The 17,319-nt window shown below is 38.9% G+C and overlaps 1 pseudogene; it reads right to left on the reverse strand.

The window, feature by feature from the left end:
• Positions 1–2,712: 2,712 nt before the first annotated feature.
• Positions 2,713–17,156, reverse strand: LOC120780187 (annotated as a pseudogene).
• Positions 17,157–17,319: the final 163 nt, after the last annotated feature.

Genomic DNA, 17,319 nt, shown 5'->3' on the forward strand with positions numbered 1-17,319 from the left:
AATCCTTCGTACGTTTGGGACCAGATCCTTTTTTTCGCCTCAGGTTCTTTAAAGTATCCTTATTTGCAAGAAACGCACCACAGTTGAATGTGAACATCCCACCTTTTAGCAATGGTCCTCTAAGAAAAACCTTCCTTCACCAACGCATCAATAGTACCTTTTTTATCACGTCTCAAAGGCTTGTAATTTGCACCCATTTTCTTTTTTTTTATAAACACAACTCAATTGTAATAAAATATGTATCTCTCGCGAATGACTTACGTTTTCTGTCAACACAAAATATCCCCTTTATTGCTTTACAAATTAACCGGTGAATTCCCCACATTTCGAAGATGAATGATAGTGTTGCCACTGATGCGCTTTTTATGACCGCCAGTGTCTGGAGAGCCTCCTCCATCCGTGTTCTATTCTGGCATTGAGTCCAACCTGGGCCCGGAGGAATTTTTCTGCTATGACAGCGCCAAAAGGCTCCATCCAAAATCCACCTCGGTTAGATATAATACATGCAATGAATGGAGTCATCTTAACACCTGATCAGGCTATAAGACTCACGCGGAGTGGACCACGAGTTGTATGGTCCTATGCTCCCAACACACTATGGCAACCTTAGCCTCTACGGCTGCGCAATCTGCACCTAGTTCGCGCACTTCGGCCCCACTCCATCAGAGTGGGCAACAGAGGACGTCCACGGTCCATAGGAGCTTAAATAGGCAGCATGACTAATATTCTGATGAGTCTCCCCCTCCAAATCTCATCCCGCTCCAAATCTCGTGCGAGAACCACTCAGCAGCTCCTGGTTCCTCGCACAGTCTATTCCGTGTGTAAGACCGTCGTACGCCGTAACGTTACATCAGTCAATTGCAGTTCTTGCACTGGCTGGTGTCACTTTCCGACGTGTTCCAGACTGCGCACCACACGTGAGTGTAGTGTGCCGTATGTTGTCCGATGCTGCAAGATCTGGTTATAATTATCACAATCGAGAATACCGAGTTTATTTCTGTAGATAACCGCACCTTCGTTAACTTTAACAAATTTAACTGGGTCGACTTCACAAAATTTACCGAGAGTACTTTTACCGCTTTATCCATTCCTACGGACGTAATCGTTGGCGTGCGTTAATTTCGTAAGGTGATGGTATTAGCTACCGCTAGCTTCAACCCGGCTGGAAGAATCGTGGAACTCCGTTCTAATTTTCAAGCCGAAGCAGCTGTTTTAACTAATGAACGTGACACCTTACGCCATGCAGACTCCTGTGATCCCCGAATAAATGATCTCAATTTGGAGATTCGTCAAATGGTAAACCAACACATACGGACAAAATGGAAAGAGTACTTGAAGTCCTGTAACCTCTCCACCGGTGTGACTAAGCTTTGATCTACTGTCAAGACTTGGTCTAATCCGAAGAGACATGATGACCGAGTTGAAATATTCTCGGACCCAAAGAAGTGCAGGAGCTATTTTAGCCGGCAATTTATACTGCACCTCTCGATAGACAAAGCCAAACGATGTGTTACCCGACGGCTGCGCAAAATGTCCAAAACTGCGCACCACTTACTTTCACCGGATGAGGAGGTTGAGAGTGTCATCAACAAGCAAGGCAAAATCGTCAAATCTATTGACCCTGATGCTCAACTATCTAGGTGTCGCTGACCACTCTTCAAATAACCGATGTGTGGAAAATCGAAAAAGTACACAGTACCACCACAGCACTTAGCGTCATAAGCGCCCAGATAGCCCACGTAGCGTTCGACTTGTCAAAAGCCTTTGCCACAGTCAATCACACAACGCCACTTGAGGATATCGAAAAATCTACGCCTCTCCAGAACTGAAGAGATGGACTTTGAACTACCTGAGCGGTCGCCAATCATCCGAACTATTTCAAGGTAAAAATTCAATGCTGTGAAGAATTAAACAAGGGGTTCCGCAAGGTGGTGTCCTCTCCCCGTTATTATTTAACTTCTACATCTCGAAACTCCCGTAACCACCAGAGGGAATTTCTATCACCTCGAACGCTGATGAATGCTCAATAATGATGTCGGGTAATGGAATCGACGACATGTGCTCAAATGTAAACGGCTATCTCTCCGACCTTTCTCGCTTCCTCGCTGCACGGAACTTAACACTCTCTCCCACTAAATCAGAAAGTCAGAAGCCTCTCTAGACGAATCCGAGGCAGAGACACAAAACACAAGGAAATCAACAATTGAATGCAAGATAGCGAAACATATACATATGATGAAATTATCACAAAACAAAACTAAGGACTTACTACACAGGTTCATGAAAACTATACATAGATTTGCAGCAATCACATGTGTTAAAAATAGGTAAGCGCTATAATAGCACTTGTCGTAGCTGCAAACTCGAAGGGATCAAGAAAACGTTCTATACTTCCTCTGTGAGTGCCCAGCGCTATCAGAAACTTTTAGAATTCATCAGTTACCAAACCTTGTCGGTATATCTAAAAAAGTATAATGGAGATAAGTAGTTTCTTTGAGGACAATAAACGTTTTGAACACAGCTTGATATCAAGATATGAAATCTTACGATTAGCGCTTCTAGCGCTAATTGAGCCCGAATAGGCAGTACTCATACTAATACGTGGATATTGGAGGTACAAGAAAATTGTCCTTTCAAAATTTTATGAATTTTTCAAGTAATATTTGCTCTTGTAGTGCAGCATTTTTAAAGAATTTACATTATCCATTGATGTATTAATATGATTAAAGTAAAATTTAATGCGTAATTTTTCAGGTTCTTTTAAATTGCTAATGTTAATAAATTCATTTTAAGCCAAATTATTTCAATAATCCAAGATTTTAGATGATTTATGTTCCTTTTTGTTTATCCGTCAACCCGTCCGTGTATGCGATAACTTGAGTAAAAATTTGGATATCTTTATGAAACTTCGTACACATGTTCAATTTCATAGCCAGGATTATGTTTAAGGGCTTCATCGGAATTGGAATAAAAATCGCTTTTATTTGTAATACAAGTATAATATAGATATTAAAAAAAACCAAATTGGAACGAATATAAACCATTGGTTATTTAGTGCACCATTCATAGGCTGAGTTAAACATGATTTGCCATGGGCTTTCTAAGGAATTAATTTTAAAGTCAGCTGGAACATAAGGCCATTGAAACATGGCGGTACATCGTTCGGGATGTGGCATGAGGGCTAAATGACGCCCGTCCTCTGAACATAGGCCTGCAATTCCATCAACACTTCCATTGGGATTCATTGGATATGCTTCAGTAGCGTTCCCTTTGTCATCCGCATATTTTATGGCAACACATCGATTTGATTTTAATGAATTCAAAATTTCTGTAGTACGGAACGAAAATCTGCCTTCACCATGTGATATCCAACAACCCAAAATGGAACCTTTTAATTTATTCAACATTATTGAGTTACTATCTTCAACCCGTATTGTTGTCCACCGACATTCAAGCGTTCCGGTTGTGTGAAGAACCGCAACTTCCGGCACGTCAATTACGTGTCATTAAGCATCTTAACATTGCCTTACCGATTAGGCCATGAGTTGACAGCCATTACACACTCCCAACGAAAAGACATCCTGGCGTCGTTTGAATGCTTCAAACTATTACTCTCATATCCATAACATTCGTGCTCAACGTTCACAGAATTCAATTCGTCATAGAACCAACATCGTCATACTTACAGTGGGACGATTTGATCATTAATTATAGTTACTCTTTATTTTTTGCGATAAAGTCCATGTATCTGCTAAGTATACATAAAAATGAAACGCTGCACGTGCGAACCACAGCACGGAAAGGCGGGATTTCGCACAAAGTATTCGCTTTATTCTTGCAGAAGGTTCTAATCGGAGGGTCTTTGCAAAATCACCGTCGATTTTGCAATCTTTATATCATTAAATATATATACATATGTAAATATAACACTAGTTAAAATTGTTTGACAGATGTCGCTTGAAGTCTGCCGCCTTCCTTTTTTTAACAAAAACAAATTTGAATATTTTTAGATGGCAGAAAATAAACAACACACAGTTTGCTAACCATTTTTCCAATATTTTTAATTTTTTCGCATACTCGAGTAACAATCAAGTATTGCTTTTAATTGCACTTTTATTATCTTTTAACGTATTTATTAATAAACGAGTCGTTAAATTCATATTGATTTTCCAGTAAAAATACCAAAATTGCCATTCATATATTTCCTGTTATCCAATTTTATTTCACTTTTTTTAATGAATAAATAAATATCAAAATCAGCTGTCTAAATGCATAACTCTGTTGTCTGTCACCCTTGTATTTCAATGCGCATTAGAGTGTCCTAATGCGCATTAATTTTGCCCGTCTGTCAGCTCAGCCAGATGCTTAGTATAGTCATAAAAATTTAGGATATAAGTTTACACAACTATTTTTTATATAGAATATATGTTTGAAAATTTGAACATAATCAAATGCAAGTAAAGAAATTCTAGTGTTTTCAACCCACAAGAATTCACACAAATTTATCATGTAATGAAATAAATATCTCCATTTCTTTTTCCAATAGAAATTATTATAGTAAAAATCGAATTTAATAGTCTCAAAATGTATTAGAACACACTTTACCGCACAACAGATCGGACATGGTAACGTCATGAACTTCAAAATTGGCTTTGATTAGATGCCATAATTTCTCTATCGCTATTGATGCCCTCCTCATGAATAATAACGGCAACGCTTACAACTTTTGTGGCCTTGAAGTGCACTTATTTCAGCATTTTAAGTCGAGACTCACAATAATATTTAGGGAGCAGAGCGATAATTCAAAAGAATTATATTCTTCCAAAGCGCAATCTGGATTGGATTGGTAGTTTCTTCTATTTCAAAACTTGTTCTTCCCATTGTTTTAAAAAAAGTGAGTTTTAACATCGCTAGTGAAGAATGGTTTCGGAATGATTTTTATAATTAAGGTCGAATTGGAGACCAAGACCACTTGTTACAACCATAATAGTTTGGAACCCCATTATCTGTGTAGATATTTTGAACTTCCGACACAGTAATTTCATTGGCACCCTCAATAACCCAACCATTCTTTTCAGCATACAAAACAGCCACTCTGGTTTACTAATTAATTTGCTGTTTATCATCAATAAGGAGCAGTATTTAATATCTTTCATTGCCTGGTTAAGTCAATTTGAAACTACCATAATCCTCCTCGAATGCCATTTCCAGACATGTAATGAGCCCACCATCACCAATATCGTGCCCAGCTAAAAGTTTTCCCTGCTGTATTAAATTTTGTGTAGTGGTGAAAGCTTTAACAAGAATGTCACTTTGCAAAACTGTTTCGGGCATCGTCGTCGCCTTGCTGCAGAAAACGCAAGGGCTAATGCGGGGATCCACCCAATCGAAACTTCCCTTCGATGTTTATCCATACAAGGGCTGTTTGCTCTCCTAAAGAAGGGCCCTTAAGATCTGGAGTTATCTTTCACGGTAATGTCTGGACATGGTACGTAAGTAGAAATTACAAGTGTGCTCTGGAGATTTTACAGTTTCGTCGTTAACTTTTTGCAGCCATAGATAGTGAATCCTTTCCGCCATCAACTGCAATATGTAGTTCCTTTCAATCATCTGACACATTTCTTTTGCAAGCGTTATATAAACGGGCACCTTCTCCAGGTAATTTTCGGTGGCCACATCCAGTTTCCAGAGCACTTAACATCTGCTAATTCCGGTGATTTTTACAAAAAACTAAATTGGATATTGCTTCGGCTACGCACAATATTACGTGCCATTGCAGAAGAGCTAAGGATACCTTTTATAGGTTGAGTGTCAGATGGACGTAGCTATGCCTTTTTTTCCAAAATAAGAAATTGCAGTTAAGCTGTAGTCGGCTAAAGGAGTGTGTAACGGTCCCTACACACTGCTGCTGCGCGACTAGACCGGTAACGCATCGATCAACCTTTATTGGTAATGAATCTTTTACTTCCTACAGATAATTGACTTAGCACGGTTTTCAAGCATTCGGAATTATTGAAATCTGAGTTTAGTGATAATGGTTTTAGTTTTTCTGAAATACGGTCCAATTTGTATTCCCTTTGCGGCATATCGCCAAGTACATGTTTCAGTTCAAGATCAAAGGGTATAGCACCCAATAAATTTAAATTCTCCTCCAACTCCAAAGCGCGTTCAAAATCAGCCTGACTTTCAACTAATGTCACTTTTCCATTTCCGGTAACAACACCAACAAAACTGATTGGGCAACGCTCCCGTGAACAAATATCTTCCAAGATCTTACGATGTTCAGGCTTGCAAATTAGTGCATTGTTTTCTTGATATTCCGCACCCACAACTCTAGAGCATTTATGGTGGGATCACCCAATTGAAATCTTTCGAAAATATTACTGTTCTCCTGCGAAACCAGGCTCTTACTAGCTCTTTAAAACATTGCCATTACTGCCAGCACCCCATATAAAAAAACATTGGTGTTATAATTTTGTTAATCGGACATAATAGGCTGTCAAAAAGTCTTGCGGTATTGTCGCTAGTTGGCGCTGAAAGCGCGTAGTTCTAGTTTTATTCGTCGCATCATGCTATACCTTTTTGGAAAGCTCATTTCACGCGCTAACACGTGTTTGATTGATTGTCGTTTCTTTTAAGTCGTTCGTGAGTTATAGCGTCGCAAACATGGAGCAAAATAAAGAGAAAATACGGCATATTTTACAGCACTACTACGATAAAGGCAAAATTGCATCTGAAGCCGCCAATAAAATTTGTGCAGTTTATGGACCCGATACAGTTTCCATTCATCCGCACAACGATGGTTTCAACGTTTTTGTTCTGGTGTAGAGGTGGTCGAAGATGCGCCACGCTCCGGAAGGCCTGTCGTCGAAAATTGCGGTAAAATCGCTGAATTCGAAAGAGACCGGCATAGTAGCAGCCGTAGCATCGGTCAAGAGCTGGGCATGAGTCATCAAAAATTCATTTCAATTTCAATAAAAAGAATTCAATAAAAATCTCGCAAGACTTTTTGACAAACCATTATAATTATAACTGACGCACAATATAATTAAACCCTACTGTAATTATTTATTTGAGTATGTGTGTGTATGTGGAGAAGTATTTTCAAATTGTTACTATAAATGTAAAATCATGTGGTGTGAGAATAGGAGAATTCGTATCAGGCAAATTTGTGAATTGATTTTGTAACACCTTTACTTTATTTATACTTTTAAATATCGGATGGAATATAAATATAAGATTCGGTTTTATAACAGTTCTTTTTCTATTAAATTCTTTCCATGATTGAAATTGTGCTTTTATGCTTCAAATGAATATTTACAATACATGCGTATTGAGGATAGAAAAAAACCACAAAATTTATTCATTTATATAACAAATAAAGCGTGTCAGTAATTCTAATAGAAACTAGGTGTATGTAAACTTATTGGTCCACTGTATATTGTATATATGTATATGAATACTTATTAGTAAAAAGCTATTTAGTAAAATAAAAAAAAAAGTTCTATCCTTACTACTTATTTTAGATTTATTAAGAAATATGTATTTAAATTCAATATAGCAAAATATTATTTAAAATATATATTCAAAATAAATAATAATAAAATAAAAGACAAATATAAATTAAAAATTAAAATATTAAGTGTTGAAAATCACCAACACAAAAAATGAACTTCTAGTCCTCACAACAAAATTCAAACTAAGTTCGGGTGTCACCGAACATTCTATACTCGCATGATAAAGGATAATCGAGGATTTCCATTATACGTCATTTCATATATCAGCCAACGGTATTTTTGTAAAGTTTGGCTATCATTGGTTCCTAATTTATATCTATACAGAGAAGGCATCAGATGGAATTCAAAATAGCGTTATATTGAAGAAGGCGTGGCTGTGAACCGATTTCACATAGGGTGTTAAGAAAATATTATATACCGAATTTCATTGAAATCGGTCTAGTAGTTCCTGAGATATGGTTTTTAGTTCATAAGTGGGCGAGGCCACGCCCATTTTCAATTTTTAAAACAAGCCTGGGTGCAGCTTTCTTCTGCCACTTCTTCCGTAAAATTTAGTGTTTCTGACGTTTTTTATGAGTCGGTTAACGCACTTTTAGTGATTTTCAACATAACCTTTGTATGGGAGGTGGGCGTGGTTATTATCCGATTTCTTCCGTTTTGGAACTGTATATGGAAATGCCTGAAGGAAACGACTCTATAGAGTTTGGTTGACATAGCTATAGTAGTTTCCGAGATATGTACAAAAAACTTAGTAAGGGGCGGGGCCACGCTCACTTTTCCAAAAAAATTGCGTCCAGATATGCCCCTCCCTAATGCGATTCTTTGTGCCAAATTTCACTTTAATATCTTTATTTATGGCTTAATTATGACACTTTATAGGTTTTCGGTTTCCGCCATTTTGTGGGCGTGGCAGTGGGCCGATTTTGCCCATCTTCGAACTTAACCTTCTTATGGAGCCAAGAAATACGTGTACCAAGTTTCATCATGATACCTCAATTTTTACTCAAGTTACAGCTTGCACGGACGGACGGACGGACAGACAGGCGGGTACTGTACTTTTTGCAGTTATTATTTTTTTGTAGATATACATACATATATTGAACTGTTAAGAACAGTTAACGGTGTCCCGAAATACCGTCAAAACTGTACCTTAACATACATACATATATATGTGCGTAAAAACTGAATTTATATATTAAAGTAAATATGGAACGGACTCACTTTTATTTCCGCCAAGGGTTTTGGGTCATTGAACCTTTACTCGTTTTTTCTTTTAGTTCCTTATTCAGTGTTTTTTTATACTCTCGCAACAATGTTGCTAAGGAGAGTATTATAGTTTTGTTCACATAACGGTTGTTTGTAAGTCCTAAAACTAAAAGAGTCAGATATAGGGTTATATATACCAAAGTGATCAGGGTGACGAGTAGAGTCGAAATCCGGATGTCTGTCTGTCCGTCCGTCCGTCCGTGCAAGCTGTAACTTGAGTAAAAATTGAGATATCATGATGAAACTTGGTACACGTATTCCTTGGCGCTATAAGAAGGCTAAGTTTGAAGATGGGCAAAATTGGCCCACTGCCACGCCCACAAAATGGCGGAAACCGAAAACCTATAAAGTGTCTTAACTAAGCCATAAATAAAGATAATAAAGTGAAATTTGGCACAAGGGATCGCATTAGGCAGGGGCATATTTGGACGCAATGTTTTTGGAAAAGTGGGCGTGGCCCCGCCCCCTACTAAGTTTTTTGTACGTATCTCAGAAACTACTATAGCTATGTCTACCAAACTCTACAGAGTCGTTTTCTTCAGGCATTTCCATATACAGTTTAAAAATGGAAGAAATCGGATAATAACCACGCCCACCTCCCATACAAAGGTTATGTTGAAAATCACTAAAAATGCGTTAACCGACTAACAAAAAACGTCAGAAACACTAAATTTTACGGAAGAAGTGGCAGAAGGAAGCTGCACCCAGGCTTTTTTTAAAAATTGAAAATGGGCGTGACCTCGCCCACTTATGGACCAAAAACCAAATCTCAGGAACTACTACACCGATTTCAATGAAATTCGGTACATAATATTTTCTTAACACCCTGATGACATGTACAAAATATGGGTGAAATTGGTTAACAACCACGCCTTCTTCCAATATAACGCTATTTTGAATTCCATCTGATGCCTTTTCTGTATAATACGAGTATATACATTAGGAACCAGTGATGATAGCGGAATAAAACTTTACAAAAATACGGTATTTGAAAAATATGTAAATGACGTATAATGAAATCTCGATTATCACTTTATAATGCGAGAGTATAAAATGTTCGGTGACACCCGAACTTAGCCCTTCCTTACTTGTTTCCTCTTATGTACGTTCAGAGCTGTCCCTGAAGATTTGTTGTCTTTCTCTTTGTTGTTTGTTGGTGTAGTCTCCCGTGACTATTTATGGCAATTGTGATTTGTATATATGTAAATATGTATGTTATCGCCTGTTTGCTGTTTTAGTTAAGAAATAAGACTAGTGATAACACTGTTTAGTTTGTCACTTGAGTCCGAAAATCAGCTGGCATTCTAAATTAGCCCTTTATTGCACACTAACCCCACCAACACTTACAGAGTCAATAAAAAATGGGTGTGTTAACTGGCTGTATACATATGTATAGCACATACTGAAATTATGGAGGGAACACTTATCCGGCCTAATGAATCTAAGTGAAAGCATACGATGGAGCAGAGGTACCATTGCTCGACTCGAAGTTCGAATAGCAATTACCCATCTGCAGAACAATAAAGCGGTGAGGGACCGATGAATTACCGGCAGAGCTTTTTTGAGGGACTAGTTCGCGTATATACTTATAAATTTAAAAGGGTCTTGGACGTTTCATTTTGGGTGTTAAAAACTTAGCGGCAAACTTAATATACCCTATTCATCATACTCAAATATTTTATTACCATCAAAACGACGTATAAACCATGTTTCGTTTAGAAAGATTATATTAATATTATAAATAAAGTATACAATTATTAATATATAAATTATTTTTTATACTTTTATATTTGATCCAAGCACACTAAAAAATATAGTTTTTCTACCTACTCGTTATAAAGTACTATCAATTATGAGGACTAAAAAATTTAATCAATTACTTGTATCATTGTCATCCTCAAAATAAATGTAATGACAGCAAAAAATTTCAGCACTGTTTACATGAGTTAAGCATCCACCCCCCTCTACGCAGTAAAACCGGCGCATCCTAATGCTACAGTGCAAATCACCACAGCTGATGACACTACAGCACAACTCAACACATCTGTACGCCAACCCACTCAACAAAAAGAATGGTCAACGGGAAAGCAGATTCATTCGCCATACACTCATCGCACATCAACTTTCGCTTATACACTGCGCCGCGATAACACCCCACGCTGCTCTACGCTTATACAATTCAGCCGTCAGCAATCCAGAGCGCTACATCGCATCTTCGATACATCAGCAACCACCGGGACACATCCGCATAACGATCGTCTCTCGCTGCTTCATAGACAGCGTCTCGTTGATTATCTATTGTTTTTATTCACACATATATGTATATTCATTATACAATTTTATTATAAATACATATATTTAATGGTAAAAGGAGATGTATAAAACTAAATCAATTAAAATCATTTTAAATATAATCTAAAGTAAACTTATTATTTGTTGATAACGTGGAGGTGAGTGACTTAGTGAAAATACATTTAAACAAGCTTCTTCTTCTTAATTGGCGTAGACACCGCTTACGCGATTATAGCCGAGTTAACAACAGCGCGCCAGTCATTTCTTCTTTTCGCTACGTGGCGCCAATTGGATACTCCAAGCGAAGTCAGGTCCTTCTCCACTTGGTCCTGCCAACGGAGTGGAGGTCTTCCTCTTCCTCTGCTTCCCCCGGCGGTACTGCGTCGAATACTTTCAGAGCTGGAGTGTTTTCATCCATCCGGACAACATGACCTAGCCAGCGTAGCCGCTGCCTTTTAATTCGCTGAACTATGTCGATGTCGTCGTATATCTCGTACAGCTCATCGTTCCATCGAATGCGATATTCGCCGTGGCCAACGCGCAAAGGACCATAAATCTTTCGCAGAACTTTTCTCTCGAAAACTCGTAACGTCGACTCATCGGTTGCTGTCATCGTCCAAGCCTCTGCACCATATAGCAGGACGGGAATTATGAGTGACTTATAGAGTTTGGTTTTTGTTTGTCGAGAGAGGACTTTGCTTCTCAATTGCCTACTCATTCCGAAGTAATACCTGTTGGCAAGAGTTATCCTGTTGGTGGTGTTTACGCTGGTTCCAAGATAGACGAAATTATCTACAACTTCAAAGTTATGACTGTCAACAGTGACGTGAGTGCCAAGTCGCGAGCGCGACGACTGTCTGTTTGATGACAGGAGATATTTCGCCCTCGTTGACTGCCAGACCTATTTGTTTTGCTTCCTTGTCCAGTCTGGAGGAAGCAGAACTAACGGCGCGGGCATCGGCATACGCCAGCAGCTGTACACTCTTATCGAAGATGGTACCTTCTCTATTTAGTTCTGCGGCTCGAACTATTTTCTCCAAAAGCAGGTTGAAAAAGTCGCACGATAGGGAATCGCCTTGTCTGAAACCTCGTTTGGTATCGAACGGCTCGGAGAAGTCCTTCTCGATTCTGACTGAGCTTTTGGTGTTGCTCAACGTCAGCTTACACAGCCGTATTACTTTTGCGGGGATACCAAATTCAGACCTCGCGGCATGAAGGCAGCTCCTTTTCGTGCTGTCGAAAGCAGCTTTGAAATCGACGAAGAGGTGGTGTGTGTCGATTCTCCTTTCACGGGTCTTTTCCAAGATTTGGCGCATGGTGAATACGGTCGGTTGTTGATTTTCCAGGTCTGAAGCCACACTAATAAGGTCCAATCAGTTTGTTGACTGTGGGCTTTAATCTTTCACACAATACGCTCGATAGAACCTTATATGCGATGTTGAGGAGGCTAATCCCACGGTAGTTTGCGCAGATTGTGGGGTCTCCTTTTTTATGGATTGGGCACAGCACACTTAAATTCCAATCGTTGGGCATGCTTTCGTCCGGCCATATTTTACAAAGAAGCTGATGCATGCTCCTTATCAGTTCTTCGCCGCCGTGTTTGAATAGCTCGGCCGGCAATCCGTCGGCCCCTGCCGCCTTGTTGTTCTTCAGGCGGGCAATTGCTATTCGAACTTCTTCATGGTCGGGTAATGGAACGTCTGTTCCATCGTCATCGATTGGGGAATCGGGTTCTCCTTCTCCTGGTGTTGTGCGTTCACTGCCATTCAGCAGGCTGGAGAAGTGTTCCCTCCATAAATTAAGTATGCTCTGGGCATCAGTGACTAGATCACATTTGGGGGTTCTACAAGAGTATGCTCCGGTCTTGAAACCTTCTGTAAGCCGCCGCATTTTTTCATAGAATTTTCGAGCATTACCCCTGTCAGCCAGCTTATCAAGCTCTTCGTACTCACGCATTTCGGCCTCTTTCTTCTTCTATCTGCAAATGCGCCTCGCTTCCCTCTTCAACTCTCGGTATCCTTCCCATCCCGCACGTGTTGTGGTCGATCGTAACGTTGCGAGGTAGGCAGTCTGTTTTCTCTCCGCTGCAAAACGGCACTCCACGTCGTCTTATCCGATCTTTTGCATTTTCCAAAAACCAATTGTTTCGGTAGTAGCTGTACGTAAGTAGCTTGAAATGCCGTCCCACAGTTCCCTTATACCGAGTTGTTGACGAGTGCTCTCAGAGAGCAGGAGTGCAAGCAAGCAAGAGTAGAAAATCGTTCGGCTGTCTGCTGTGATTGCAGCTTGTCGACGTCGAACCTTCCTTGTGTTTGTTGTCGTGAGTTTTTTGCTGCACAGAGGCGGGTGCGAATCTTGACTGCAACAAGATAGTGATCCGAGTCGATGTTAGGACCCCGGAGCGCTCGCACATCTAAAACACTGGAAACGTGTCTTCCGTCTATCACAACATGATCGATCTGGTTGGTAGTTTTTCGATCCGGAGACAGCCAGGTAGCTTGATGGATCTTCTTATGCTGGAATCTAGTACTGCAGATAACCATATTTCGGGCCCCGGCGAAGTCGATCAGCCTCAACCCATTTGGGGATGTTTCGTCGTGGAGGCTGAATTTACCGACCGTAGTGCCAAATATACCTTCTTTGCCCACCCTGGCGTTAAAGTCGCCAAGCACGATTTGGACATCGTGGCGGGGCCAGCTCCCATAAGTGCGCTCCAAGCACTCATAAAAGGCATCTTTGGTCACATCGTCCTTCTCTTCCGTCGGGGCGTGGGCGCAAATCAGCGATATGTTGAAGAACCTCGCTTTGATGCGGATTGTGGCTAGACGTTCATTCACCGGAGTGAATGATAGTACTCGGCGACGGAGTCTCTCTCTCACCACGAATCCAACACCAAACTTGCGCTCCTTTATATGGCCACTGTAGTAAATATCACAAGGACCTACTCGTCTCTATCCTTGTCCCGTCCATCGCATTTCTCGCACGGCGGTGATGTCAGCCTTTTTTTTTACGAAGACATCAAGGGTCTGTCATCCGAGGCTGATTGCTACTTTTCATTGGTAAGATTTTTTACGTGGCGGTTCCCAAACCCAGCGCACAACCCACCGGAGGGGATGTTTCGCCTTCTCACTTTAGCTCGCCTTCAAACGGATGTTATTAGGCTACCCAGAGGATACTTGATCAAAGACCGGAAGTAGTGAGCTGCTTGAGTCATATGTAAAAGAATCGTTTCTGGCCACTCCCAACTGAATGGCGATCAGAGAACTTTCCTCACTTGCGTGTACTTCTACATATGACTCCATCCTCCATTTAAACAAGCACCAAATGAAAAAACTGATTACTATTATTATTGCCATGACTTTTGCCAATAAAGTCATATGATTTATCAAGTTTTATTATGAGCCAACGAACAAACAGCCGCACTCAGTTGGCGAACTCTCAACGGCGTTGCATATTATAGGTACGGTTCATGAACTTTAATTCACAACCTCATACTTTTTCTGATCACTCAGTTGTTTCTTTTTTTAGCAAAACTATTTCTCGTCAGCCTTTTGTCCGAACTGCAGCTTCTTTTCACATTTGACCGCACCAGCAGCCGCAGCGACTTTGCCTTTTAGCCCCGAATCAATATTATAACCGACATAGTTGACTGGGTTTAAATTGGCCAGTGCCTGCGGATTTGCTCCACACATGTGCCATTGCAGACATACAAAATTTTACAAAGTGGACACTTGGATGGGCGGAAAGTTATGAACAATATCTACTTATGTTGTGCAGTCCTACGTATTCAAAAAGGCTATAATGAATTAGTTCGACTTTTGTGCTAAACTCTTAATGCAATAAAATTGTTAATAGACTAAGTTTTTTTTTCTCTCTGATAAAATCATGCCACTGTTCTTTTCATTACATTTTTATTTGGCACTTTGTCAAAGTATAACTTATTTCTGTAGCATTGCATTATAAATGAATTCAATTTCTGAGCGTGAAATATTGTTTTCATACAATCGCTCATATCTATTGATTAGATTTAGGTTTTAAGTATTTTTTAAGAACAGTAAATAATTTTACTAGCTTTACTATACCAAAACTGTTAAAACAACTTCCTTAAGATTTTCCAAAACATCTTAGGAATTATTTTGTATGCCATGAAATCGTATACATATTTATTTGCATATTCTAGTAGTTATTAGCCGCTCTTATTATTATTTTTTAATTTAAACTTACATATTCAACATTCTATACACATTAAGTACAACTAAACTAATGCACATATATCTACTTCCGATTAGTAAATATGCTAAAATTTTCCCAAGCATTTGCACAGAAATTACTAGCATTTGTATGTATTAGTAAATATAACAATGCATCCCATAATTATTTTTTAGTACAAATTTACAATAAAATCTAAATACCTAGACTGTTTAGTAAAGTTGACTTAATTTAATTTGATAAGGAAGTCATAGAAAAGGAACACCAAAAAAATGCATCCATTTTAAACCAAAATTGGTCAGTACATATGCATATATATGTACATAGGTATGTGTGATTTCGAATAGAAAAGATGAGAAATGCATACCTATTGCTTAGTTTCGCTTTAGTGAGTGAGAAACATCTAAAGTTTACAGAATAGCAGACTAGCCATATCTGCCGTAAACTGCAAATAATTCCACATTTGGAAAAGTTACAAAAATTTCTATTCATAAAATTTTTAATGAAAACTTCTTTTGAAGCTATTGTATGTAGTTATGCAAATTTGACGAACTTCTTTGTTGAAATCTTAGTATTGCTAGCTATCATTGTATGTGCTTTTTAATTTGAGGATACACAATTTATGTAAGTTTACTTACTAGTAAAGGCACGACTAAAATGTTTCTCATGTGTATGAATACAATATACTGAATTATTCGTTTATAATTTTTTTGAGAATCATTATAATTAAAAGCAGTGCCGTGCTAATTATACGAGAAAGTCGAAAACACTACATGATTCGAGATGTCAGACACATTTACGTTAAAGTAGGACTGTATTAGCTAATGCGAATATTTTTATTTTGGAATCCCGATTAAAACTAAAGCCATATAAACTTGAAATAAACATTGCAATGAAACAAAAAATATTCTAAAGATACGACTGTATTGCAAAGTTAAGCATTTGCTGGAAGATCTGATAACTGTATTACGTATTTTTTAAGAACAAAGCGATAGAGGGAACCCATACAACTGCTGACTATACAGATTGTTTTGATTATTTTCTCTTACCAAAACTGGTGTTATCTAGTGGCATATGCACATTTAAGCGCAATGATATGATTCCTTTTGAATGTTGACACAATACACATAAGCAGCACAAACGATACGTTGATGATAGCCAAATTAATATCATTTAAAAAGAAACAATTAATAAAGAAAATACAATTATAAATTAATGTAATTTTAGAAGAGTCGACCCGCCCTCGACGGCTGCTACTCTACGACTTCTCATCAACAACTCACACCGAGTCGTATTTTCTGTCGCAATTGAATCAGAGGCGTATTTTATGGCAAATACGCTCAGAGGCGCATTTTTGTGGCGTGACAACTCGGCCCTTCCTGACTTAAATCGTCCTCAATTTCGTCGACGGGTTCTAGCTCAGGACAATTTCTACACCAAGCCTTTATTTTGTCTGATGCGTAAACGGAACAAAATTTCTTGTTGGTTATTTGAAACCCTGGGATATCTTCCAACAAGTAGCAATCGTTACCAAGAACTTTTCCAACAACTTATGGCCCTCTAAACTTAGGCTCAAGTTTTCTAGATTCACCTGTACAAGCTGGTTCGTTTTCGATGTTGGTAGTCGTTTTCAACATATGTTTTGGGATTTTGGTGACGTTTATCGAATCTTTTCTTCCATTTTTCACGTTCATTGTAAATGTTTACTACGGCTTGCTTACGTTTTTCTTCAGAGAACATTGTAGAGTGGTCGTCGTCAATATCATCATGTACGGCTGCTAATAATAATTTGGTGATTACATCTCGTAACGGAAAGTCGAAAACAAGTTCATTCGGACTAAAACCGGTCGTTCCATTACCGCGAGAGTTCATGGTCCATTGAAGATCTCTCAATCAGTTGTTGTTCTGAGAAATGTTAAAATGTTTTGGTTCGCACGTTCTACTTGACCATTAGCGCGTGCAGTACGTACGGCAACTTTCGTGTGTTGAATGTTAAGGTTACTGCAAAACTCTTCAAAAGCTTTTGAAGTAAAAT

This window comes from Bactrocera tryoni, unplaced genomic scaffold (genome assembly GCF_016617805.1).
Source record: "Bactrocera tryoni isolate S06 unplaced genomic scaffold, CSIRO_BtryS06_freeze2 scaffold_220, whole genome shotgun sequence".
NCBI lineage: Eukaryota > Metazoa > Arthropoda > Insecta > Diptera > Tephritidae > Bactrocera > Bactrocera tryoni.